The sequence below is a fragment of the Spermophilus citellus genome (genome assembly GCF_964194105.1).
Source record: "Spermophilus citellus genome assembly, chromosome: 1".
Classification (NCBI taxonomy): domain Eukaryota; kingdom Metazoa; phylum Chordata; class Mammalia; order Rodentia; family Sciuridae; genus Spermophilus; species Spermophilus citellus.
In genome coordinates, this window is record NC_138182.1 from 106,939,613 (window position 1) to 106,966,594 (window position 26,982).

Sequence of the window (26,982 nt, forward strand, 5' to 3'; positions counted from 1 at the left end):
AACATGATAGTGGTGGCTCCTCATCGTCATGCAAAATAAGATAAGAAAAATGTCTAAATGCTTTACCTGGGCAGGAAATACTCAATATCATCCTGTAGGATATTGTGATGCCAGAGAGCAAGGTTGTGTTAAAAAAATTAAAAACTAAGCAATCAACACACACACACACACACACACACACACACACACACACACAAATAGGGATAGGTCAAAGGGATAAAGGAGCCAACTGTTAGTTCTACCAGTGCTAAAGCTGGACAAATCTTAGCAACAAAATAAAGTAATATTGGATAATAACTACAGCATAAAACAAATATCCTTAAATCCATGATGATACAAGTAAATGTTTATATAAATTACAAAATGGGGGCAGAGGGACATGTGTCCTAATGACATGGGTGGCAAATGATTTTGTAGATACTCTGCTTTCAAGGAAATGTGGTGTAACTCTCCACTGACTGATACAGCTTATAGTGACTTCTTTTCAATAAGTACATTATAAAAATAGTTTTATAGTGCAGAATACTGAGAAATATTACCTTAACCAAGTAATATCTTAACATAACACCAACAGTTATGTTGATAGTATAAAATCTTAAATAATCAAATATATCCTCAACTGACTACCAAAACAAAACCAAATACAGAAGTTTCAATATTTTTTAAAAGTCAACAGAACTCAGAGATATAAAGTGTAACAAGTACATTGGCAAGCATCTTTGCAAATATTATGAAAATACCAATTCTACTCAGGAGAAAAATCAATCTATAGACATAGAACCAGAAATGAGGGAGATGATGAACTTTGAAGAATGATGCTTTGTAGGTATGCTCAAGAGTGAAAACATGTAAGTAATATGAAAGGGAAATCAATCGAACCACTGGAGGTGAAGATATTGCATCTGAAGTGATAATATCATTGGAACAATTTAACAGCCTATATAAGAATTGTGGAAAAAAGATAATTGAAAAGGATTGAAACAATAGCAACTACTCCAGATAAATACAGGTTTGATGCTTCATTTATGATGGAGTAATTGCTGTTCAGTTTGCCCTTCCTCCCTAAATATCTAGAGAATGGGATAATAATCAGTATTAGATGATAATCTTCTGAGATTAAAGAACCCTACAATAGCACTAGGTTCTGACTGGAGACACATTGAGAACTATGTCAGGGGAAGAGGATCCTAGATAAAGAAAGGGTGTTTCCAGAATAAGATCAATACCACATTGGGGAAAGTGTAGTTGATGAAATGTGTTGAATCTAGGAGAAAAGAGAAATATAGTTCAATAAATATATTGTCTCTCTCTACTTTTGGGGATAATTTTGATAAGTAAAATGAATGAAGGTATGAATAATTTCTCCAATTGAAAAAGTAACAATTCAATATCCATTCTATTAAGTTAAAAGAAGTTAGTTTTTTCATCAGTAATGTAAATATTTTCATATATATATATATATATATATATATATATATATATATGTGTGTGTGTGTGTGTGTGTATGTGTATATATATATATATATATATATATATATATATATATATATATATTTCTTATATATTATAAAAAACACTATAATAATGGTTTTCAAAAATTAGAGGCTCTAATAAGATGACAGGCAACAGCACATGCGTTATACCAGTGCATCAAATGCTTGCATACTATAATGGTATAGAATCAAACAAAATCTGTTTTATTAAAACTAAAATATACAGGACCATTGTCTATTTTAATTCTTCATTCTTATCCAACAAATTTTTATTTTATCATTTGTTACCATATATATGTGTATATGTGTACATATGTATATATCTAATTTATCATGACACAACATACTTAGTACATAAAATTACCCTAAAGTTACAAAAAAATTGGATCAGTGACATTCTAATGTACTATATAGTAATACTGCACTAATCATGCATATTTTCCAAGGAATAAATTTGTTATTCTTTTTTTCCCTCTGTTTCCCACGATTGAAACTAAGCTCTCATGCATGCCAGGCCAGTGTGGTACCTTTGAGCTTTATCCATAACCTTCTTCAAATAATACTCTTATCACCAATCTAGCATAAAATGGAATTGATATTGAATGACTACAGAGAGTAATAATATGAATAAATAAAATGAGAAAATGTAAATATTTTAAAGATAATGAAGAGTAGACTAAATTAAAATGAAGGAAAATACACTTTCTATAAACCATTAATGCAAAGTACATAAAATAAAATGTGTGAACCTGACAAAAAACAACATTGTGTAAAATTGACACAAAAAAATTCTGGACAAATTTAGATTTTGATTCAATGAGAATTTTGACCTGGTGAAAATGATAGCAACAAACATAATTAGCCATTAGAAAACAAATAGTCAATAATATTTTCTATGATCAAATAATGAATAAGTAAAATTTTACTTAGACTATCTATCTAATTCCAGTAAAAATGGTGTCACTAAATCACCATAATTTTAATAAATTAAAATAATTATGTATTATAAAACCTATCAAAATTATTTAATTCAGTGGAAAATTAATAATAAAACCCCCAAGTATTTGCTTTCATATACAAAGATTAAAGATTTAATGAAATGACAAAAGTACAGATGATTTATCCTGTATGCTTTTTATTTATCATGTCCTTCCAGGCAGTTTGAGTGCCAAGCTGTAAATACATAGTATATGATCACATCCTAAATATAATAAACAGATTCAATTTTCTCTTTAAGTTTATAATGTGATTTTAGCATAAAAAATAAAGTCTATATCTTTGTTTTAATCATGACGTAGATAACTGAGGGAAAGGTATATTTGCATATTTCACAGAATGCAAAACTTACAAAATAACAGCTATTTAATTTTGCATTTGTTCTGTATTGTGTTGCTCCAAATAGTGTTTGAGGTTCTTTTTTTTTTTAAATTTATTGTTGGTTGTTCAAAACATTACATAGTTCTTGACATATCATATTTCACACTCCGATTCAAGTGGGTTATGAACTCCCATTTTTACCCCGTATACAGATTGCAGAATCACATCGGTTACAAATCCACTGATTTACATATTGCCATACAAGTGTGTGTAGTATTCTGCTGCCTCTCCTATCCTCTACTATCCCGGCTCCCCTCCCCTCCCCTCCCCTCCCATCTTCTCTCTCTACCCCATCTATTTGAGGTTCTTTCAATTTGTAAAAATTAACTTTTAGCTCTAATGTCAGATATTTGAGGTCTTCATTTTTTATAGCCATGAAAGAAGAGATTTTAATATAATCCTCTCACGTTTTCAATTTTTATGTTTTATTCTTGTATATTAATGCTAGTGGACAAACCACTAAACCGATGTTTATACTATTACTTGTTCACACCCAAACCTGTTGCATTCCTGTCAACATGTAAATTTCACAAGAATCCTATGGTTCCCAGAATTCTAGAATGACTTTGATGCTTTAATAAAGCAGGTATTCATTTTTTATTTCTATGAGTTAATAAATTCAATCCTTGGGCTGGGGTTGTGGCTCAGTGTCAGAGCACTTGTCTCGCACATGTGAGGCAATGGGTTTAATCCTCAGCACCACATATAAATAAATAAACAAAATAAAGATATGTGTCCATGTATAACTGAAAATAATTTTAAATAAATAAATTCAATCCTTATGTATTTGAACCTATGTTCACCAAAAGCATCTTTGAATTTTTTTTCTCTAATTTTCAGTCGAACTACAACATTTGACATACATCAGAACTTTGAATTACCTTTTCTTCATTTACTTTGGAGTACAAATCAATAAAGATCTTGCCCATTGTATTCCATCAGATTAGCTGCTGAAGAAGTCAACAGTGATCTCCACACAAATAAAATCAATATTCAATTTCTATCATTCATCCTAACCTGTAAATATTTTGACAAAAGATCGTATGCTTGAAACTTTCTTTGCTTGCCTTCCATTCCCAGTCAGTCTCCTTTAGTAGCTCCTTAGGTTTTATATTTTAAAGTTAGATTATCCAATCAGTACTTTGATCAATTTTGTGCAAATTTACACTCATTCCCAAGGTTGTTTCATTCATCTACAACTTTAAGTATTAATCATTCCCTACTGGTTCACAAATAATCCAATTTGGCCTGAATTCATTTCTGAACAACAGACTCCTATGGCCAACTTAGCCAACTTGACTGCTCTCAAAGTTTTATGCACAAACCACACTCCTAAACTTCCATTAACACCTAATTTTTCATCTCTCTCTGTATCTGTTTCTTAGAACTACCAGTCCAAATTACTATTACTTAAGAACTTCATACAACATAAATTAATAGTTTTAAAACCTATAATCAAGGTATTGACAGAGGCTCTGAAAATAAATTCATTCCATGACTTTATCCTAACTTCAAATTGTTTATTATCTTTCTTAAACAGGAAAATTCAAGTGAGTTTCAGTCAAGAATTATTTTACTTCTAGGCCTATTTTTTTCTTGTGGTTGATATTCAAATAATATCTGTTGAATTTATGAACCAATGAATTAATCCATTTGAAGTTCTGTCTTTTTAATACATGTTTCAACTTCACTTTCAAATAAATAGGGTCTGTCATAAATACAAGACAATTCTTGCAAGCTTCAGCCTGTATACTCTGCTTACTCCTCTAATAGGATTTTAATTCCTGGAATAAACATTGACTTTGAAATGTTTTTAATGTAAGGATTTGAAAGGAGATAATTTTTAACTAGTGTAACAAGTTCACACATATTTTTGAGAATAAAAATAAATTATTTGTTTTTTATTAATTTAAAATAGAATTTGTAGCATTCTCTTTGATATCATTTTGTCATTATTAATATAAAATTTATATCTTTTAATATACAACTTGTTATTTTTCTCATCTACTATAACATTTTAATAAATCTCAAAAGTGTTATGACTGCAATAAATGGAAAATAGTGAAGTTCCATTTACAGAACAAAAGGTGTTTGACATGATGTCAAAGGCTGTTCAAATATATAATTCATCCCATCTGTTCCTCCCCCTACGGAGCCAGCTGTAGAAGTTTAGAAGTGAAAAAAAGAAAAACCTTGGCAATTCCTAACTCAGTTTTGATTAGCATAAACTTCTATGTTCTTCTCAGGAAATTCCTCCTTGACATTAAAAGGCCCTAAAATTAAAATGCCCTAAAAGTTGCCATTTAATTTTCTTCCCTTATGATGCATTGTGATTTAAAAAAATTAAAAATAAAAGCAAGATGCCATGTTCTATCTCAAGAGCATGTTCTATGTAATGTCCAGTGGTACAAGTTGCCCAGTTTATTAGAGTCTGGAGCTCCTTAAATATAAAGACGTCATTCATTCCAAACATTAGCTGTGTTGAGGTAAATTCTTAGGGAAAACATAGATGGTAGTTTTATGCCAGAACCATTTCCCAGTAGCAATATCAAAGAGAAATGAAAAATAATTTTCCTAATTGGAAATATGTGGGGAATACAAGGTAGGGAGGATGTAATTAATAGATTTGGAATAAGGCCAGAAGTGCAGGGTTAATACTTCTGCTATTTCAAAGGGTGTCCTGGGATTGTGACTGCCTATGAGTGGTCAAAATACCTGGCAAGTTTTACTCAGGATTAATCATAAAATGGCTTTAAACAATTTCTTTGGTATAAATGTTTTATGAAAACTGCTTAAAATGTGAATTTAATGATTTAGAAAATGATATCGTTCAACATAATATGATAATTTTAAGAGGAGCTATTTCAAAATATTAAATTATTACCAACATTTACAAACTTCAAAAATCAAATTTCTTACTTAATATGTTTTAAAATACACACATTCATTTGTTTCATATTCCTGATTTTTAGAATACAGCTAGCACATAATATAGCTAACTATCAACTTTATTCAATGCATAGTAATTTAACTAATTTATATTTAAAATGAAATATTTTAAAAGAATATAGGGGCCTACAAGAACCATAACTGACAGCCTTGTATCTCATAAAACATGGTAGTTCTTGTTTCTACCTGAAAAGTTGATTGAGCTATTACAGAATTTCTATGATCATATGCCAGTTGATGTGACAAACTCTTGCCTCAAAAACAATCAATGTAAGTTCCACATGTCGTTTCCATGAAAAGATAATAATGTTCAGAACACAGAAGACATAGATGGGCAAGAGATTGCTTATTTGTTAAAAATAAAAGGAGCATGACATACATTATAGTTTACATTTGAAACTGTCATAAAATTTGTACAATGATTGGAGTCCTTTGACAATGAGTGGAAGACTTGATGACTTATTTACAAATGGTTTGAATGTAAAGATTGGCTCCTATTTTAGGCTCAACACATGTTGCCATTGCAAGATACCACAGGATTGGTTGGCTTAAACAAGAGAAATACATTTTCTTACAGTTATGGTGACTAAAAGCTAAAAGTCAAAGTGTTAGGAGGTTTGGTTTGTCATCAGACCTCTCTCCTTTGCTTGCAGGGATCCCTTTCTCACTGTGTCCTCACCTGCCTTCTGTGTATGTAAATCTCAGGAGTCTTTTCTTCTCAGGACACGAGGGAGTGATGTTGGATTAGGGCCTCAATCGTAAATCCTCATATGACTTCTATAATTAAATTGGGGAGCAGAAATGCATTACATAATGTTCTTCGTTTTATCCCTTGATTCATATTTTTCTTCCATGAAAAATACATGCACTTCTTCCCATTGTAGTCCAAAGTTTTGTCTAAATATCATTTGATTTTGTTATGGGTGAGAATTGCTGTATGATTCATCCTGAGGCAAAATTTTTTGCCAGCTGTGAACTTGTAATACCAGATAAGTTGTGTGCTTCTAAAGTGGAACAAGGATAAGATACGTATTTCCATTTCAAAAGAGAGAAATCAGAAAAGGGAGGTGATGTGTCCCAAACAAATGCAAACCTAATGCAGACAACTTCCACTGGACTTTGGAGTATCAACATATTTATTTTTGGACTTGATGCTGTGTCTTCAGGCCACATGTGGTAACCCTATCTTGAAGGTACCTGGCAAGGGCAGCCTGGACTACTGAAACTGAGGAGGGAAAAGGCTTGCTCCCTTGTGGCAATGGCAACCATGATAACTTTGGAATCATTTTCAGAGTCAGTCTTCCCTTTCCTAAAAAGATAAAGAATGCTCACAACCATTGGTGCATACTGTAGAATCTCAGAAGTGGGAATGCTTTATTTTATTGTATTTATGTTCTTTTTAGTCCAATCTGAGAGTGTCACATATAATTACATAATCTCACCTCCATTCCTGGATTCTAGTGAGAAGGCTAATCAATTTTATGAATAATCTAAAGAAGTGATTGGCCAGCCATATCCTTGAAAGTTCTTTTCAGAAGGCAATTTCTCATATTTTTTATACTATAAATAGAGACCAAGAATTTCCCCAAACTTCTTCAAGATTTGGTTCTTTCATGATTCCTTTAATTTCAGTTCTCTCATCTGATGTTATTGTACACAGCAAGGCTAAACAAGGCCAGATCTTTAACTCTGCTCAGAAATCTCTTCAGCTAAATATTGCTTTCAAGTTAAATGTTCCAGAAAATGTGAGAATGCAGTTAAAACAAGTTCTCTGCCATGTTACAAATGTAATCATTTTTTTTTCGTTTTCCGATAGCATATTCCTCACATCCATTTGGGAGCCCGTCAGAACCGATTTTAACGGTTCTACCAACAATCCCTTCAAGAAATCTGTTTTCCCTGTGCACTTCAGAATTCATCCAGTTTGTACCCATTATTCAGTCCCAAAGTCACTTCTGCATTTCTACTTATGGAAGCAGACTCCTGTTGTACCAAAATCTGTATTAATGTGCTTGGAGTATTACAACATTATGTCATAGACTGGATAGTTAAAAGAACACAAATTCACTTTCTTATAATTCTGGAGATTAGAAGTCCAAAATCAAGTTGCTAGAATGACTGGTTCCTGGGGAGGTCTCTGCCTGACTTGTAGAGGGCTGTCTTCTTCATTTGGCCTTTATTCTTTGTAGCTATGAACAAAGGGAGAATGCTCAATGTCTCTTCTTTTTCTTATAAGAGTACCATCCGAACAGATTAGGGCACCAATTATAATCTCACTTGACCTTCATAATTTCTCTAAATTCACCTTCTCCTTCCTGTTGTTTCATTTCCAGGTCAATATTTCAATACATGCATTTTGATTGTACACAATTCAGTCAGTAAGTTATGTAAGCATAATTAAACTATGTATATTATCTTTCTGCGCAAAAATAAATGAACAATGTGGGATAGTTTTTTGAAGCATAATCTAGCAAACATTTTGGAAAATTTTCAAAATATTTTCATAAAAATTCCCAGAATCAGTAAAGCTATAATTTTTCACTTATGTTAATTTTATCTCCTTTGTGTCTCATATCAATATTATGTGTGTATGTGTACAAAGATGCACAAATAAAAATATACCCCTTCATTAATGATCTCTAGCTTTCCCCAAATATTTAAATTACTCTCTTGGTTAGATGAAAAAAATTATAAATGAATTGGCATGTGCTATGTGTGTCATGATATACCAAGAATAAACTTCCAGTTGTTAACCTTTTAGTGGATTTTCTATCAGTGTTTAAAATTACTCCACAATTGTTTACAAACCTTATCACTTAATCCCCCTGCAATTCAGACAGACCAAATCTTGAATATTACACTTTGTAACCATATCTAACTACTGAAATGTACAGTATTTTGTTCCAATATGCTGGCTCAACTGCTGTTATGAGTATAGCAAATAATATCTTCAGCAACTGTAACAAAAGAGATTATTGAAAGTAGATGATTCTACTAGATAAAAAAATGTAAAATCTGTAGATAAAAGCTAAGTTTAGAGAAAATTTCTGCAGCTGATTATTGTATCCACAATAAGGCAAGAATTTTCCAATTTCACTTTAAATAGACAAAGATAGCTCTCTTTATATTGGACTTCTCAATTCACATTTATCTATCTAGATAAGCAAATATTTTATACTATAATATATAATTAGAAAATAGCTTACATGCTCCTCATTTTTCTATAGTTATATTAGATATATATGTTGGAGAGATCAACTAATGCAGTTCTTGGTTTGAAATAAGATAGTTAAGCCTTGAATAATCATAAATTGGTTAGCATATTTACCAAAAACTAATAGGAAAAATCAGAAAATTAAATTTTTGTGTATGTGTCACTAGGCAGACAGGTTGTTCTCTATAAAATGTACAACTGCTTTTTTCATGGTTTATATTTATCATCACTAAGATATTATGTGAGTTTTAATCTTTTCTGAAAGCACAATATAAATGATTATTACTCCTTTGTTAGATATTTTTATGAACACCATCTTATTTTAAAATATATTCAATGTTGTCATCAGGCTGTTAGACATTTTTTGATATGTAATATTTTTATAACATTAGAAAATACTAAAATTTCTTCCAAGTACAAGAATACACATATACACAAGACACACATACACAAACACTAGTATACTTACTAGTATATTTACACAGAATGAACAATTACTTGTTCATTCTAAGACATATGGTTTGTTTGAAATGATACTGCTTTAAAATGAAATATTATTTCCTATTCATTAATTTGTTATGATTCAGTTAATCTAGAATTTTAGCACATTTCATTTTAGCTTATTGGTATATTTTTTTCCTATGAAGTGTATTTTGTATTTCCTTGAAGTATTATTCAAGCTGGAATAAGATAGTCACAACTATACTATCACCATAAGCAATTAAAAAATTATATGAAATTATTTTTAGTGTACATTGCAAAAATGTAATCACCAGGTAATGGCCAATGAGAGGCAACAGAGGAAGTAAAGTCCAGTCACTCTGATTGTATGCTTGGAGGCAGTTTCAGAAATTCAATGACACGGAGCAAGTCCTCAAAAAGAGCTTGGAATTCTTAGTAAATTAAAACATGCAGTTGGCATTCAAGGAGTCTGAAGCAGCTGGAAGTTACAGTGAGGAGTTCTCACAAGGAGTTACATAGAAAAAGAGCATCAAAGATATGCAGACAAATATTGCTGTGTTAAGAAGTGCAGAGGTGAAAGATTTATACAATGAAAACTACAGAACCCTAAAGAGAGAGATAGAAGAAGATCTCAGAAGATGGAAAAATGTACCCTGTTCATGGATAGGCAGAACTAACATCATCAAAATGGCGATATTACCCAAAGTTCTCTATAGGTTTAATGCGATGCCAATCAAAATACCAACGGCATTTCTTGTAGAAATAGACAAAGCAATCATGAAATTCATATGGAAAAACAAAAGACCCAGAATAGCAAAAGCAATTCTAAGCAGGAAGTGTGAATCTGGAGGTATAGCGATACCAGAGGTCAAACTGTACTACAAAGCAATAGTAACAAAAACAGCATGGTACTGGTACCAAAACAGGCGGGTGGACCAATGGTACAGAATAGAAGACACAGAGACTAATCCACAATGTTACAACTATCTTATATTTGATAAAGGGGCTAAAAGCATGCAATGGAGGAAGGATAGCATCTTCAACAAATGGTGCTGGGAAAACTGGAAATCCATATGCAACAAAGTGAAATTGAATCCCTTTCTCTCACCATCCACAAAAATTAACTCAAAATGGATCAGGGAGCTAGATATCAAATCAGAGACACTGCGTCTGATAGAAGAAAAAGTTGGCTACGATCTACAAATTGTGGGGTCGGGCTCCAAATTCCTTAGTAGGACACCCATAGCCCAAGAGTTAACAACCAGAATAAACAAATGGGACTTACTTAAACTAAAAAGTTTTTTCTCAGCAAGAGAAACAATAAAAGAGGTAAATAGAGAGCCTACATCCTGGGAACAAATCTTTACCCCCCACACCTCCGATAGAGCCCTAATATCCAGAATGTACAAATAACTCAAAAAATTAAACAATAAGATAACAAATAACCCAATTAACAAATGGGCCAAGGACCTCAACAGACACTTCTCAGAGGAGGACATACAATCAATCAACAAGTTCATGAAAAAATGCTCACCATCTCTAGCAATCAGAGAAATGCAAATCAAAACCACCCTAAGATACCATCTCACTCCAGTAAGATTGGCAGCCATTATGAAGTCAAACAACAACAAGTGTTGGCGGGGATGTGGGGAAAAAGGTACACTTGTACACTGCTGGTGGGGCTGCAAAATGGTGAGGCCAATTTGGAAAGCAGTATGGAGATTCCTGGGAAAGCTGGGAATGGAACCACCATTTGACCAAGCTATTGCACTTCTCGGACTATTCCCTGAGGACCTTAAAAGAGCGCACTATAGGGATACGGCTGCATCAATGATTATAGCGGCACAATTCACAATAGCTAGACTGTGGAACCAACCTAGATGCCCTTCAATAGATGAATGGATAAAAAAAATGTGGCATCTATACACAATGGAATATTATGCAGCACTAAGAAATGACAAAATCATAGAATTTGCAGGGAAATGGATGGCATTAGAGCAGATTATGCTAAGTGAAGCTAGCCAAGCCCTAAAAAACAAATGCCAAATGTCTGCTTTGATATAAAGAGAACAACTAAGAACAGAACAGGAAGGAAGAGCATGTGGAAAAGACTACAGTAAACAAAGACGAATGGGGGGAGAGAAACGGAGAGAGAAGGGAAAGCATATGGAAATGGTAGGAGACCTTCAAGGATACATAAAATTATAAGAGGCTATGAGGGGCAAGGGGGAGGGAAAAAAAAGGGAGAGAATTGAACAACAGCAGGGGAGATAGAGAGGGAAGATGGGAGGGGAGGGGAGGGGAGGGGGGATAGTAGGGGATAGGAAAGGTAGCAGAATACAACAGACACTAATATGGCATTATGTAAAAATGTGAATATGTAACAGATGTGATTCTGCAATCTATATTTGGGGTGAAAATGGGAGTTCAAAACACAATTTGAGTCTAATGTATGAAAGATGATATATCATGAGCTATGTAATGCTTTAAATAATCAATAAAAAATTTAAAAAAAAATAAAACTGATCAGAAAAAAAAAAAAGAAGTGCCTAGCGGGAGGGGAAGTGCTCTTTGCTAAAGTCTCCATATTTGGAAGACAGGTTTAGATTATAACCATATATCTATATGTACGTTTTTGGTAAATTGTGTTTTTGTGCACAAAGTTCATACTTCATTTCACAATATTTAAGCTTTCTAGATGCTTGAGGTGACAGTGAATCATAAAAAGTAGTGCTAGTGAATTAGCCAACTTGTAAATATCTTTTTGTTATAATTGATAGAAAAGATGCATCTTGGACATGGAATTGTTTTATCTCTGGGCATTGTGTATCAGGACTTGTTCATTAGGCTGGCAGCAGAGGGGCACAGGGAGACACACAGAAAGATGGAAGCAAGTGCTCAAAAGATTTACATTTTGATGTGAGCCACTGGTGTGTGTGCATCTTCTGGCTGTACTATAGGAATATTTTAATTCACTGGGAACATGCATTCTTGCTAATATTTTAGTAGTAGAAATCTGTTAATGATTAACAAGCTTGGTGTATTCTGTTGCTGTTTCATTTTACATTGAGCATTAAGGGAATGAATTGTTTTAGTTGTAACTCTGCCAATATGTCTATCTAGAGGCCTGTTGCCATTTCTGTCTTCAGTGAAATTTTTGTCCCCAAGAAAGGATAACAGATTGAGTTGGTGTATTCTTGGTTATCAAAAAATACTCATGTAGCTTCAGGATTTTGAATTGGTGAATATTCATGATGTGTGGAAAAGCATAATACACACCACAATCTCAATCACACAAAATGGGATATTGTGTATATATGCACACAACCTAGAGGGACACGTCCAACTAAGCTTCTTGTGAGTGGATGACTATGTTCTTTGCTTGTGTTTTTTTTCCCCTGTAATGTACAATTTACTTTTAAAAAATAAAAATTATTTTAAAAACCTGAAAAAAAAAAAAAGAAGTGCCTCTCCAACAAAAAGGGGGGAATATGGGAAACTGTCAGCCCAACTGTTGCCAGAGCTCACACTGGTTGCACAGACTTTCAAGCTTGACCTGATAAGATGGCTGCAACTGGGAAATTCAATACACAATCTTAAAGGAGCTCACTCAGTGTAAAGCTAAAATATCCCTAGAGTCATAGTGTTTTAGTCCTATGTTAGCAAAGTTTAAAAACAAATCACATAAGAATCACACTGATCTGCAAATAATTTACCTGCAAAGACTGAAAATTTCCTTATTTAATGAAAAACATAATATTTAAATATTGAAGCTCTTAGTAACAAAATATTTATAATCTTTGGCATGAAGTAAAATTTTCTAATTATGCCACATTACATACTACATTATGCTATAATGGCTAACAATAAAAAGACTGAGAGTAGTATGAGTTGGCAAAGACACAAGCCTGATAAATATTCCTGATATGAATAAAAAAAAATAGAACCACTATGGGAAAGTAGTATGTTGACTTCCAAAGGTTGACACACATGTGATCCAACCCCTACCCTCTGAAATATCTTAATCTTAAGTATATAAAGATCAAAAGAGACCAAACATACAGGAGTTCATTATACAGCAAACTGTGACTCCATTTATATGTAAGTCTAGGTAATATTTTATCTATGGTGACTGCCTGAGACTGGGTATATATATGGGGAAAATATGAGAAAAGGAAACAAAGGAACTTTTTGTTTATGGAAGCATTAATTATACTGATTGTAGTGCCCATTATATAGAAATACATTGGCTAAAAATCATCAACATGCCCCCTGAAATGTGTACATTGTACTTTTTGATTATACGTCATTGATATTTAGTTAAAAATGCCAGTCATGTTTATTTTTTAAATTAGAAACTTTTTAGTTTAGTGTCTTTTTTGTGATAAATAATTTGAGATGAAAACAACTTGGTCTTGGGCTAAAATTTTACAACTCCTTGATATGATGCCAGCTCAAGGCATATTTCTGTAATGTATTTTGAAAAAAAATGAATTTTTTAATAAAGACTAAAGATTATTGAGAAAGTCACATAATTTTCAATGCTATTAAAGTATATATATTTATAAACATAAAGGTACATTTGCTTCAAAAAAGGAAAGACACTTTTATAAGTAAAATATTTGGTTATCACAATTGTTATTTAAATATACAACTCTTTGGTGAAATTAATTTCACCTTTCAAAACATATAAAATATGTAATTGTTCACTATTTTGAGGGTGTGCCAGGGGTTGAACTCAGGGCCACTCAACCACAAAGCCACATCCCCAGCCCTATTTTGTATTTCATTTAGAGACAGGTTCTCACTGAGTTGCTTAGCATCTTGCTTTTGCTGAGGCTAGCTTTGAACTCAGGAGCCTCCTATGTTAGCTTCCCAAGCCGCTGGGATTACAGACATGTGCCACCATGGATGGCCTCATGTTCTATTTTTTTCTTCTTTAAGGTATAAGGTAAAAATGATTTTGTAGTCCCCATCAATTTGCTGATAATACATGATAATTTGATTAAGGTAATCTACTTTGAGTTATTAATTGCATCCTCTTAAGTATCATACTGGAATATGACTTTAAATAGTTATCTGTTGAGATGTTATAATTATCTACTTATCAAATATTTGATTATGTAGAAATATTTAAATGATAAACTATGATGTCTTTTGACTATTTCCTTATTATCTTCATGTCTATGTATAAATTCAGTGAGTTTTCCTACTTTCTGATTATCAGTTGACATAACTCAAGCCAAACCAATACCTAATGGATTAAAACATGGTACTTTTTATTACAAATCTATAATTGGAGCAAGTCTTAGCAGGGACCACATTTCTCCATTTGGCATGAATTGGGGCATCATTCTGATTGGGAGTTGAATTCCTCTGAGGGTTTTCTCACTCATATTTTGCTAACTACACGCTGTCAGGTGAAATCTCTAAATATGATTAGTGGGTTTCAAAGGTGAGTATTCTAAGAGAGCATGCCAAATGTAAACTGTATCACCACTTTGCAAAATATTCGACAGAGATTAATGTACAGTGAACATATGCAAATATTATGGCATAGAAATTCTACTAATAGAAGTTGAACTTATTTATGCCAGAGAAAATGTACAAGAGTTATAACAGTATCATTTAAATGAAATAAGGGGGAAAAAACGTGAAAACATCACCCTTATTCATCAACATCAAGTGGGCAAACAAGAACTTATTTACTCAGTAAAACACCATTAAAATTATTCCTATGTATGGTAACATGGCTGCATTCACAAGCTTAATCCTAAGTAAATGCTTACAGTTGAACCTATACTTGTAAGAACCATAATGCATAATGTTTGAAATCTATCAAGATACAACTATGAAGATATAAGTCAGCATTATTATTACCTTAGGATGAGATTATTAATGAAAGGAGGCATTAGTGGGGAGTTGGTTCTGTTTCTTTTTTGGGTGCGGGCTACATTAAAGACTTAATTAAAATGTAAAGAACTGTAAATGTACTCTTTGTGTACTCTTCTGTATGAATGTTATGTGGCAATAAAAAAAATTTAGTCAAAATGCATGTATAGATGATTGTTACATATAATTTGTACATTCTTTACTTCATGGTGCTCTGGGATTCTTTTAAATTTTCATGCCTAGGTGACATTAAATATAAAAATAACTATAAACGCTTTTAAATAGCAAATATTTATGCAAAATCTGCTATGAAATATTATGTCAGGTAAGGGATTGTCTATAAGCCCTGAGATAGCTCAGGAAGAGCATTAATATAAGTCTCTGAAGGAACCAACTTCTGAAACTTAGCTCAAGAACATATGAGTTGGTACAATAAAATCAGAGTGATGTGTTTGTTTGGATGGTATTCCTTTAAATATCCTTGAGCAAATAAAATAAGAAATAATAAAAAGACTGTCACCTTAGTGCCATTAATATTATAGTCAACTTAGAAATGACAATTCTTATACTGTGAACATATTTTTAATTGATTTAAAGCTGTTCAAATTCAAGGTTAAGGAAATGAGCCTGATTTTGATATTGCAAATAAAAGTGATATTACAACTTATTCTCACATATGGGACTATGATCATTTATTTAGCACTTTTAAAAATTTAGTCACCCAACAACTAAGCTTTGGAAGATAAACATTTACTACCTCCTTATGAAGACCAATTTGATGGGGATTATTCTTGGTTGAGTTTTGACCTTCCTTCTCAAATTCATATGCTGAAGCCTTAGCCCCCAAACCTCAGAATGTAACTATATTACATGATAATGTTTGTAAATGGATGATTGAATTAGTATGAAGCTATTAATGTGGAACCTTAATTAAATATGACTGGTGTACTTATACAAAGAGGAAATTTGGATGCAAAAGGAGATTCCTGGGCTGGGCACACACGCAGGAAAGTTATGTGAAGACACAGCAAGAGGAAGGCCACCTGAAAGCAAAGGTGAAACCAAACCTGCCAACACATCAGATTTGACTTTCTAGTTTCCAGGACTGTGACAACTGGGCTGCTGGTTTCCAGAGCACAATTTTACAAATTTAGCCACACTTGTCTGTAATTTTTTAAAATAATTTATCCTATCAGATTAATAGAGGATGGCATATCATGGCAAATAATTGTACATGAAAATAAAATTTGCTATTTTTAAAGAATTACATAAGAGAAGTATGAGGTTCATAAAGTGAATCATCAGTTCTTATCCATTCAGATTTCAGGGGAAAAAAATCAAGAAATTGGTTTTTATTTGAACCAGAGAAGTGAGATGGATTTAATAAGGTAAAAGGAGCATTATTCCAGGAAGATAAAACAGGATGGGGAGAACATTGGCCAAGTCTAGCATTAGTGTACAAGTAAAATAGAAAATAAAGACAGGAAAGTGACACAGCCTAGGGTTGTGTTGGTCTGCAGGGGACAAATCAAATGCAATTATCCCTTCCAGCAATAGTACTCTGCTGTTACAATTATTGAAGTACATATGAATATATATAATATATACATATCTATGTATATGATCAATATTCTAATATATCTACCATTTGTTCTTTTTTCAACAAAGCCTTGTGCTTTATTTTTCCACATAATTTTAAAATCAATATTTTGAATTTTACCATATATGTTATTTTATAATACCTATTTAAATACTAAAATCCTTTACATTTATAAGATATTTGAAGAAAAACTAAATTTGTACAATTGTGAGAGCATCCTTCTGTGTATACAATATCACTGTGGAGATACATATGCTTATTTATTCTTACTGGTCACCAAATTTCATTCATTAGAAAGTCTTACTTAACAGATACTAAAAATAACAACAATTTAGTGTGTAATTTGCCAGAGACAAAATTAGTCAAGTCAGTGAAGACAATTAAATGATACAGTTTAATAAAAACTCCATAAATATTTTATCTAGCCCATTAGTGATTTTCCATTCTACAAAAAAAAGAAAAAGAAAAAAAAAACAATTCTTCCTTTCCTTCTTAATGTACATTTAATTAACCTAATATGATGCACAATTTGATTAAAGGATTTCCCTAATTTTTCTAACACATTAACATATGAGAAAGGACAACATATCTTTGAATGCATCCTGGAGGAATGTTGGATGCTTCATGTTTTCCTGGTGATTAGACCATGAAGGGCAGCAGAGTCTGGTAATTAGGAACACAGGTGCTGGGCATAGGCAGCCTGCTTTGAATTTCAAATCTGTATTTTCCCAACTGCCTGCCTGAGGGTAAGCTGTTTCACCTATTACTCAGTTTTTCCACGTGGGGAATAGAGATGATAGAAAATGCCTGATAGTTATTCTAAACCTTAAATGAGGTAATATTTAATAAAACACCCAGAACATAATCTGGGATTTAGCATAAATGAAGTATTTGCTATTGTGATTTGTACCTTTGTCTGTATTTATCTATTATCATATGAATATGGAGAAAAATATGGGAAGTTGAAAATGTGGAAAATAATAACAGTATTGTGATGAGGATAGAAAAGTGAAAGTGGAGACATAAAAAACAAAAAATGAAAGGCTAACAAGAAATAAACATGGCTGGGCACAGTCATGTATGCCTGTAATCCCAGTGGCTCCGGAGGCTGAAGCAGGAGGATTGCATGTTCAAAGCCTGAGGTGCTAAGCAACTCAGTGAAACCCTGTCTCTAAATAAAATACAAAATAAGGCAGGAATGTGGCTCAATGATCAAGTGTCCCTGAGTTCAATTTCTGGTACCCTCCCTTCCCCACAAAATGAAAGAAAGAACCATGATGTAATTAATCATAGGCCTTTTGTGAAATGACATGCTTCCACTTGCTTTGTGAATCACATTTCAAATCAATTACCTCCTGTTTACAAAAACAGTTGAACAGTTGTTGGAACCCTTTTTGCCTTTTCTTCTATTTATCTCTCTGGGGTCACATATATTACAAGGATATAAAACAAATAAATTGTATATATATATATATATATATATATATATATATATATATATATATACACACACACACACACATATGTATATATATATATACACACACACACACACATATGTATATATATATATTCATTTATGACAATTATAAGCTGTTTATTAGAAATTCCTAGAAAAAGTAATAATTAAAACTTTATTTTTTCCTTGAGTCATCTAGTAAAATCTAATCTATTTATTTTAAAATGGTAATATTTGACCATTGATTCAAACAGATGACATGGTTGGATATTTCTAGATAAATATCATCTCAAAGAGTTCAGGAAGAAGAGAAATACAGGAGAAAGGTGGCTGAGAAGGTGGTAATTTGTGAAGACTTTTGGAGACTTCCATATTCTATGGGAATTAGGAAGTGAGATTTTCAGCTTTAAGGAAGAATAACAGAAAGATGTTTTTATGGAATAAGGTATAAAAATTTTCTGAAAAATAATAAAATTTCAGAGCATCATTTATTTATTTTTTCTTTTTAGATATACATGACAGTGGTATGTATTTTAAAGTATTATACATGCATAGAGTATAACATTCTAATTAGGAGCCCACTCTTGGGATTATACATGATGTGGAATCACACTGGTAGTGTATTAATATATGAACGTAGCAAAGTTAAATTCAATTCATTCTACTGTCTTCCCTAACCCAACCCCCTTTTCTTTCATTCCCCTTTGTCTAATCCAGTGAATTTCTAATCCTGCCCACCACTGCTTATCATGTGTCAGCATCTACAAATAAGAGAAAACATTGGGCATTTGATTTTGGGGGATTGGCTTATTTCATTTAGCATTGTTGTCTCTCATTCAATCCACTTACCAGCAAATGCCATAATGTCATTCTTCTTCATGTCTGTGTAAAATTCCACTCTGTATGTATACAAATTTTCTTTAGCCATTGGTCTGTTGAAAGGCACCCTGTTTAGTTTCATAACATAGCTATCATGAATTGAGCTACTATAAACATTGATGTGGCTGTATCACTGTAGTATACTGAGTTTTAAGCCCTTTGGGTATAAACTGAGGAGTGGGATAGCTGGGTCAAATGGTGGTTCATTTGAACTTTCTCAAGTTCCCATACTGCTTTCTGTAGTGGTCGTACCAATTTGCATTCTCAGGAAGCATTTTCCAACTGTTCACACTGTTAGAAAATTATTCATTTCCTTTTGCTTCTTAATTGAGTTTTTAGATAGTACTGAAAAGCCTCTCATCTCTTTTTCATTAATCTGTCCTGTTTCTTGTTTGTTACTATAATCACCCCTTCCTCTTTTTCATTTATCTTTTACTTCTTAAATTCCTAGAGCTTTTCCTAGTTTTAAAAGATTTAAGTTTATATATCTTTTCCATTCTTTCAGATTTATTCTGTTTTTATATCAACTTTTAGTCTTATTAAGAGATAAATACCTCCAAGAGAGCTTTTTTTTCCAAATGTTTGGTTTTTGTTCAATTTACATTGAAATTCCTTTGGGAATTACGATTCATATGGGATTATCCTGGCCCAATCTTCCAGATATATAGTCCTTCATGATTTTTAGCTTTCTGTGTGTTTTTCTTAACTTATTTATTTGATTTAAACTTAAACAAACAAACAAACTCCTTATAAGGATGAGATATTTATTCCATTTTGTTTTCCAGGTCTTCCTTTGTATTTAAAGCACTACTATTTTCTTATTTGATTTTTCTACTAAATTATTTGTAGGAAAATACTATTTTGTTTATTTTTTTTAACCCTATAGAGTCTTATGTAGCAGATCTTAGTATACTTAAATGCTCTTCTTGATATTGTTTTTAATTGAAATATTCATCTACCTTGTTTGAAATCTCTGTTAGAAAAAAAATGCAAGTGTATGAAGTGCAGAGAATAATGAAGAGAGTTAAGACCAAAAACTTTCAGAAATAGGCTTATTATTTTCAAAATGCTAAAACACAAAGGCAAAGAAAAAAAATTAAAAATTAAAAGTCAGTCAGATTTTTAAAAAAGACATATAGCCTATATGTCTTTTATGATTCTTTATAAGAATTATTAAAGAATTGTAGCAAGCTTATTTTCAGAAACTTTGCAAAAAGGATTAAGGAATATAATAAAAAAAATTACACTTATGAAAATATCCTTCAAAATGCAAGAGAAAATAAAGATTATTTAAAACAATTAAAACAAGGAACTTTTTGCTAGCAGATCCTTTCTATCAGAAATATTAAACATTAATCTAATTAAAATGTTAAATATTAAACATTTTTTAGAAAGCTCTTTGAGATAAGATGGAAATGAATTTAATATATATATATATATATATATATATATATATATATATATATGTAATATATACATATTACATATACATACACATGCATTGGAAATGGAATAAATGAATGGAAAATAAAACTTGTGGTACTGGGGATTGAACCCAGTGGTGCTTTCCCACTGAGCTACATTCCTAGCCCCTTATTTTGAAACAGGGTCTTCACTAAGTTGCAGACGCTGTCCTCAAACTTGTGATCTTTCTGACTCAGTCTCCTGAGTCATTGGAATTATAGGAATGTTCTGATGTTCTGCTATGTTATGCCTTTTTTGTTTTTTTCTTTTCAATTGCACTAAAACTTTTTTTTTTCCTCTTGGAAGGCAGTACTTCAATGTACAATGTATTTCTCAGATTGGTCTCAGTCTTTTGAGGTCCAGGAAATCGTGCCTCAGACTCTTCAGTATTTGCAACTAAGACATATGTCACCACAGTTTGTTCTTAAGGGTTTTGAATCAGAAACAATCACCTATGTTTCTTTATAGAATATATATATATAGGTAAATACATATGATAATGATATAAAGAATGGGAGGAAAAAAAGAAGATATATTTTTATAATTTTGTAATTTTTTGATTTATACATAAAGATATATTATATATATGCATATATATATATATATATATATATATATATATATACACACTCTCTCTCTCTCAATTTAGATCAAAGTGGACTCAGTTTATTTAAAATGCAGACTGCGTACAAAAGGCAATTCAAAATATTTTAATGTACCAAAATATATCAATAAAGGAGATAATATGAGTCTTAAAATTTGTTCCACTAAACAGAGAAGGCATTAAAAAGGATAAAGAAGTTTAAAACATAGTAAACCAATGGAACAAATGGAAAATACCTGTGAATATAATACATTTTAATCTAGTCATTTCAATAATCATTTCAGATGTGGGCAATCTAAACATACCAGTTAAAGACAGAGATCAATATACTAAATAAAATAGCAAAACTGACTTAAAGCTGTGTAGCAGAAATCATATTAAATATAAGAAAACATTGGTGAAAAGTGGTTATCAGGCTTATTTCAGGGAAGATGTTTTGACTATCAAAGGTATCTAATGGGAAATTGTAAAATGATGGACCTTTGGGGGCAGTTAATTCATAACTATGCATTTGTCAAATTTGACTACAATATACAAGAGTGATGTTTTCTTTATGCACCCATTATCAAGCAAGAGGTGAGGATCCAGAAAAGAATACAAAAATTGACAAATAAATTTAGTTACATTAAATCCTGTAGAAAATAAGTTTGGGCAATCTCAGGTTGGCCTAAGTCTTTTGGGCTCTGGGAAATCCTGCCTCATCTTTCTTCAAGTTCACTAACTCTTCAAGGTCAATAACTCTAGGACTGTTGAATCTAATGTCAAGTCCATTAAAGACCATCATTTTATTTCTACTATTTCCATTTGATTTTTAACTGTTTTTTTCTCATCACTTAAATTACCCAGGTGATCCTACCAGGTTCTGAAAACTGCTCCATTAGAGCTTTTAACATTTGAATGACATTTATTAAAATTTATTAAAATTTCCTAACTCATAATACTGAAGTCTGAACTGAGTCTGACCCTGGTTTGCAATTTCAGACTGTCTTGTAGACAGACAATGTCTTCTGTGTCACATATTTTTCTGTTTTGTTCTGTTTTTCTGATCATTGGAAACCATACATGTATAAGAATGGAAGAGTAAAAACAGGGGAAAATGTATTAGATGCAGTTACAAATATTGATATGAATATTTATCTCTCTTGGTCCTCCCTGATCTATTTGGTGAATCAGAACTGTGTACTGATTACTGATGCTAGAGTACTACTTAACTACATGGAAGATAGAAACAATCTTCACTATGTCAACCACCAATAATTCAGATCCAAGACCTGCTGCCCATTCTATCTTGGTGTTAGACACACCAAGGAAAACACAACACAGTCAAGCACTATGTTGAACAGTTTATGTAGAGAAAAGAACAAAAGTATGGTCAGAAATTGGCCTTATTCACATCTCTCTCTTGCTGTTGTGCTCCCTTCCCCTGTCTCCATTGTCCATGGAAATTTGGGGCATGCTTAAGGGTTAAATGATTCACAAGTTCAGTGGGCTTAGAAGGTTTTGAAAGACTGTGCATATGAGATTACCCGTCCCAACATGTCTTATTGTTAGTTTTACTTGTGTATGCTAACATTGTGATGGGGTCTGGGAGAGGAAAATTCTCTATAACTAGGTCCAGTGAATATTAGTCTCTGAGAATTTGAATCCTCAAATGTGTTCTCAAACCTCCACCATCTGTAGTGCAGGACTTAGATATTCCTGCCTCTCCTCCAGGACAGAGCTCACTTGTTTTTGAAGTGTTACTATTATAACATATGGATTTATTTGTGCAAGAAAAAAATAAATTTTAAAATAAATAAATATGGTTTGCACTAATATGGTCAAAGTACTAGGTCAGTCAGTATAATTTTCTTTGCGATGAAAAGTGATTTGGAGATAGCTTTTATATCACTATTGTCTGGTCTTTTTTTGCAGAATCCACTAAGCTTGAAGATATTTCATATTTTCCAACTTCCTTTATGAGCTAAAAAGGATGGCTATGTATGGTATATAAGTATACAGAGTTAGAGCATAACTCCTTTTCTGGAACAATGAATGACAGATTAATACACATTGAAATGAAATTATAATTTTTCTTGAAGCATTTTATGAACTTCTGCAAAGGTATTTAAACAGTCAAAAAAAGACATATTTTCTCTGGATGAAAAATATTGTGACATTACACATAAAAATGATTAGCCATTTAAAAACTCATAACATAGATGAATGTGTCTAAAATATAAAATGAAAATACACTGTAAGTCTCTGATGGTTTTTTACTACCCTGCTACAGAAGCATTTGCATTTTATTAACTATGAAGGCTATATTAAGCATCTAAGTACCGTTGTTTCCAAAAGAACTTTTGAAAAATAGATATTGATGAACATGAACTTAAAGTTATAAAATAATATATAAAATACCAGTTGTTCATAATTCTGTGCTTCCGGCCAAGTAAAACAATCCATATGCCTGAAATCAACCTGAAAACACTATACCACATTTGAAAATATTGTCTGTATCATCTCAAACATTCTTACCATCATTGACTTTGCTCTTTTCCATTTCCAGAAAAAAAAAAAAAAAACAATCTCTTCATGTGAGGGTTTTATTTTCTAATATCTGCTTTATCCTGTCATCATTGAAAACATAGATAACTGTCTTAATAATAAGATTTGTCATTTTTTTTTACTCAAGGCAAATATTCCAAATTCATTTGATGTGCTATAAAGTGCCTAAGACACTATTTGCCATTGTAACCAAATTTTGGCTAAATCACACTGATTTATCTCAGGAGCTCTATACTCACAGAAATCTGAGTTGTATTCTCAGATTAATCTCTTTGATTATAAACTTGTTTATTTTTTGAAGTGCATTCTTCAGGACATAGGTCTTATCAGATGATCTGGGGCCTACTTTATGGTCCAAAGAGCTTAGGAAATATTAATAATTTTAGACATATAGCATCCCATTCAATTGACAACATTGATACCTTTTATGGCAGCTATTATGCATACAAACACCTGGGTTGGTTCCATAACTTGGCTATTTTGAATAGTGCTGCTATAAATATTGTTGTGAATATGTAACTATAGAATGTTGATTTTACAGAAAGATACTACTTCTTTTAAACTATAGATTTCCCCTAAAATTCTCTTGATTCTTTTCATTCATACAATTTGTTTTAAAGCACCTGAATATATTACTTCTAGAATTTTCTAAATTCACTCTGTCTGCATTATCACTTTATTTCAAATAGCAACATTAGCTTTAATTGCTATTATTATTTACTATGCAAACATGAGTTTATTCCAAATTCAAGCATAATTTAGTTTAAGTTTACTATTATAATTCACCACATAAATAAGGCATTTTATTTATAATGTTATATTTTATTCAAATATGACACTAGAGAGTCTGAGATTTTGGCAACATTATCAATTTAATTCAAATAAAAAATTTGGAGTTAGTTAGCAAGCTGTTTGTTGCCGCAGTCTGGCTGGGCACAAAATCACGAGCCACTCACAGCCTTGTAGATTCAAACAGCAATTCTTTTTTTTTATTGATTATTTAAAGCATTATATAGCTCGTGATATATCATCTTTCATACATTTGACTCAAATTGTGTTTTGAACTCCCATTTTCACCCCAAATACAGATTGCAGAATCACATCTGTTACATATTCACATTTTTACATAATGCCATATTAGTGACTGTTGTATTCTGCTACCTTTCCTATCCCCTACTATCCCCCCTCCCCTCCCCTCCCCTCCCATCTTCCCTCTCTACCTCCCCTGCTGATGTTCAATTCTCTCCCTTTTTTTCCCTCCCCCTTGCCCCTCATGACCTCTTATAATTTTATGTATCATTGAAGGTCTCCTACCATTTCCATATGCTTTCCCTTCTCTCTCCGTTTCTCTCCCCCCATTCGTCTTTGTTTACTGTAGTCTTTTCCTCATGCTCTTCCTTCCTGTTCTGTTCTTAGTTGCTCTCTTTATATCAAAGCAGACTTTTGGCATTTGTTTTTTAGGGCTTGGCTAGCTTCACTTAGCATAATCTGCTCTAATGCCATCCATTTCCCTGAAAATTCTATGATTTTGTCATTTCTTAGTGCTGCATAATACTCCATTGTGTATAGATGCCACATTTTTTTTTATCCATTCATCTATTGAGGGGCATCTAGGTTGGTTCCACAGTCTAGCTATTGTGAATTGTGCCACTATAATCATTGATGCAGCCGTATCCCTATAGTGCGCTCTTTTAAGGTCCTCAAGGAATAGTCCGAGAAGTGCGATAGCTGGGTCAAATGGTGGATCCATTCCCAGCTTTCCCAGGAATCTCCATACTGCTTTCCAAACAGCAATTCTTTATTCCCGAACTCTCACCAGCACTCTACACGCACGTTCTGGGGAAAATACACACCTCCACCGGGCTCTGCATCCCAAAATACTCTCTGAATCCCACGAGAACGCAATGGGAACTCAAGGAGCGGGCGCCTGAGGCAGCAGGATACGCCCTATTCCCAGCAGGATCCACCTTAAACCTGGAAAGGCCCTAAACCTGGATCCCCTAAACCCGGATCAGCCCTAATCCCTGAGCAAGGTCACTTTACATGCAATGTCACTGCAAATGACCTGGGTCCAAGGCAAGCCCATTTCCACAATGGAGAGTCTTCCCTCTAAGCAACATTGGGTAGGCTGACAAGGACATTGCCATGCATCATTCCTACTTCGCTGTGGCTCTCAGCAGTTTGTTCTTGGTTGGACTATCAGTCTTCAAGTACAGAACTTCGTAATGGATAAACTATGTAATTTAATATCCATATCTTGCCTAAAGTCATTTATTTGTCTTATTTTCCAGACTCCTCGGTGATATTAATCTCTCCAGTTATCACATTTAATTGCATTCATGAATGCACTCATTCTTACTCATACCAACACCTGATTTCTATGAATCAATCTCAGATATTTAACAGGGCAACTCATAGTTTCACTTACTGAATATTTATTGAGGATATATTATTGTATAGGACATGTAATAAAAGGATAGGATATAATAATGCAGCTGATCTCAGGTTATATGCAGATGTACGGGTTCAAGAGAATGGAAGACATGCAGTGTTATAATGGAAATATTAGGTAGTCTAATAACAGTACAAAAAATGCTTTAGACTACCATACATGAATGGCACATAAGGGCCTTTTCCTCTTGAGTATTACCTACATCCATGAAACTAATCAAAAAAAAAAAAAACACAACTCTAAGTAAACAGCAAAAAGATGAGCAGGGTAGAGGGAAGAGTATGGGGGAGGGAGCAGGAGAAGGTAAAGGGAAGTACTGGGGCATAAACAAGAACAAATTATGTTTCAAATTCCATGTTTTGTAATTATATTAAAATGAATCTTATTGTTATATAACTAAAAAGTTCTACTAAAAAAGGCAAAGAGTGAAAGGAAAGAGTGATAAAATGTGGAGCAAGGAAGGGAAGAAGAGAGTCAAGTGGAATATTCTAGAAATATTCTTCCACGGCTCCACTCCTTTTATCAGGTATTTTAGCATACTGGGATAATGACCTTGTTATCTTCCACTGCATTAACAATCGGCCTCATAG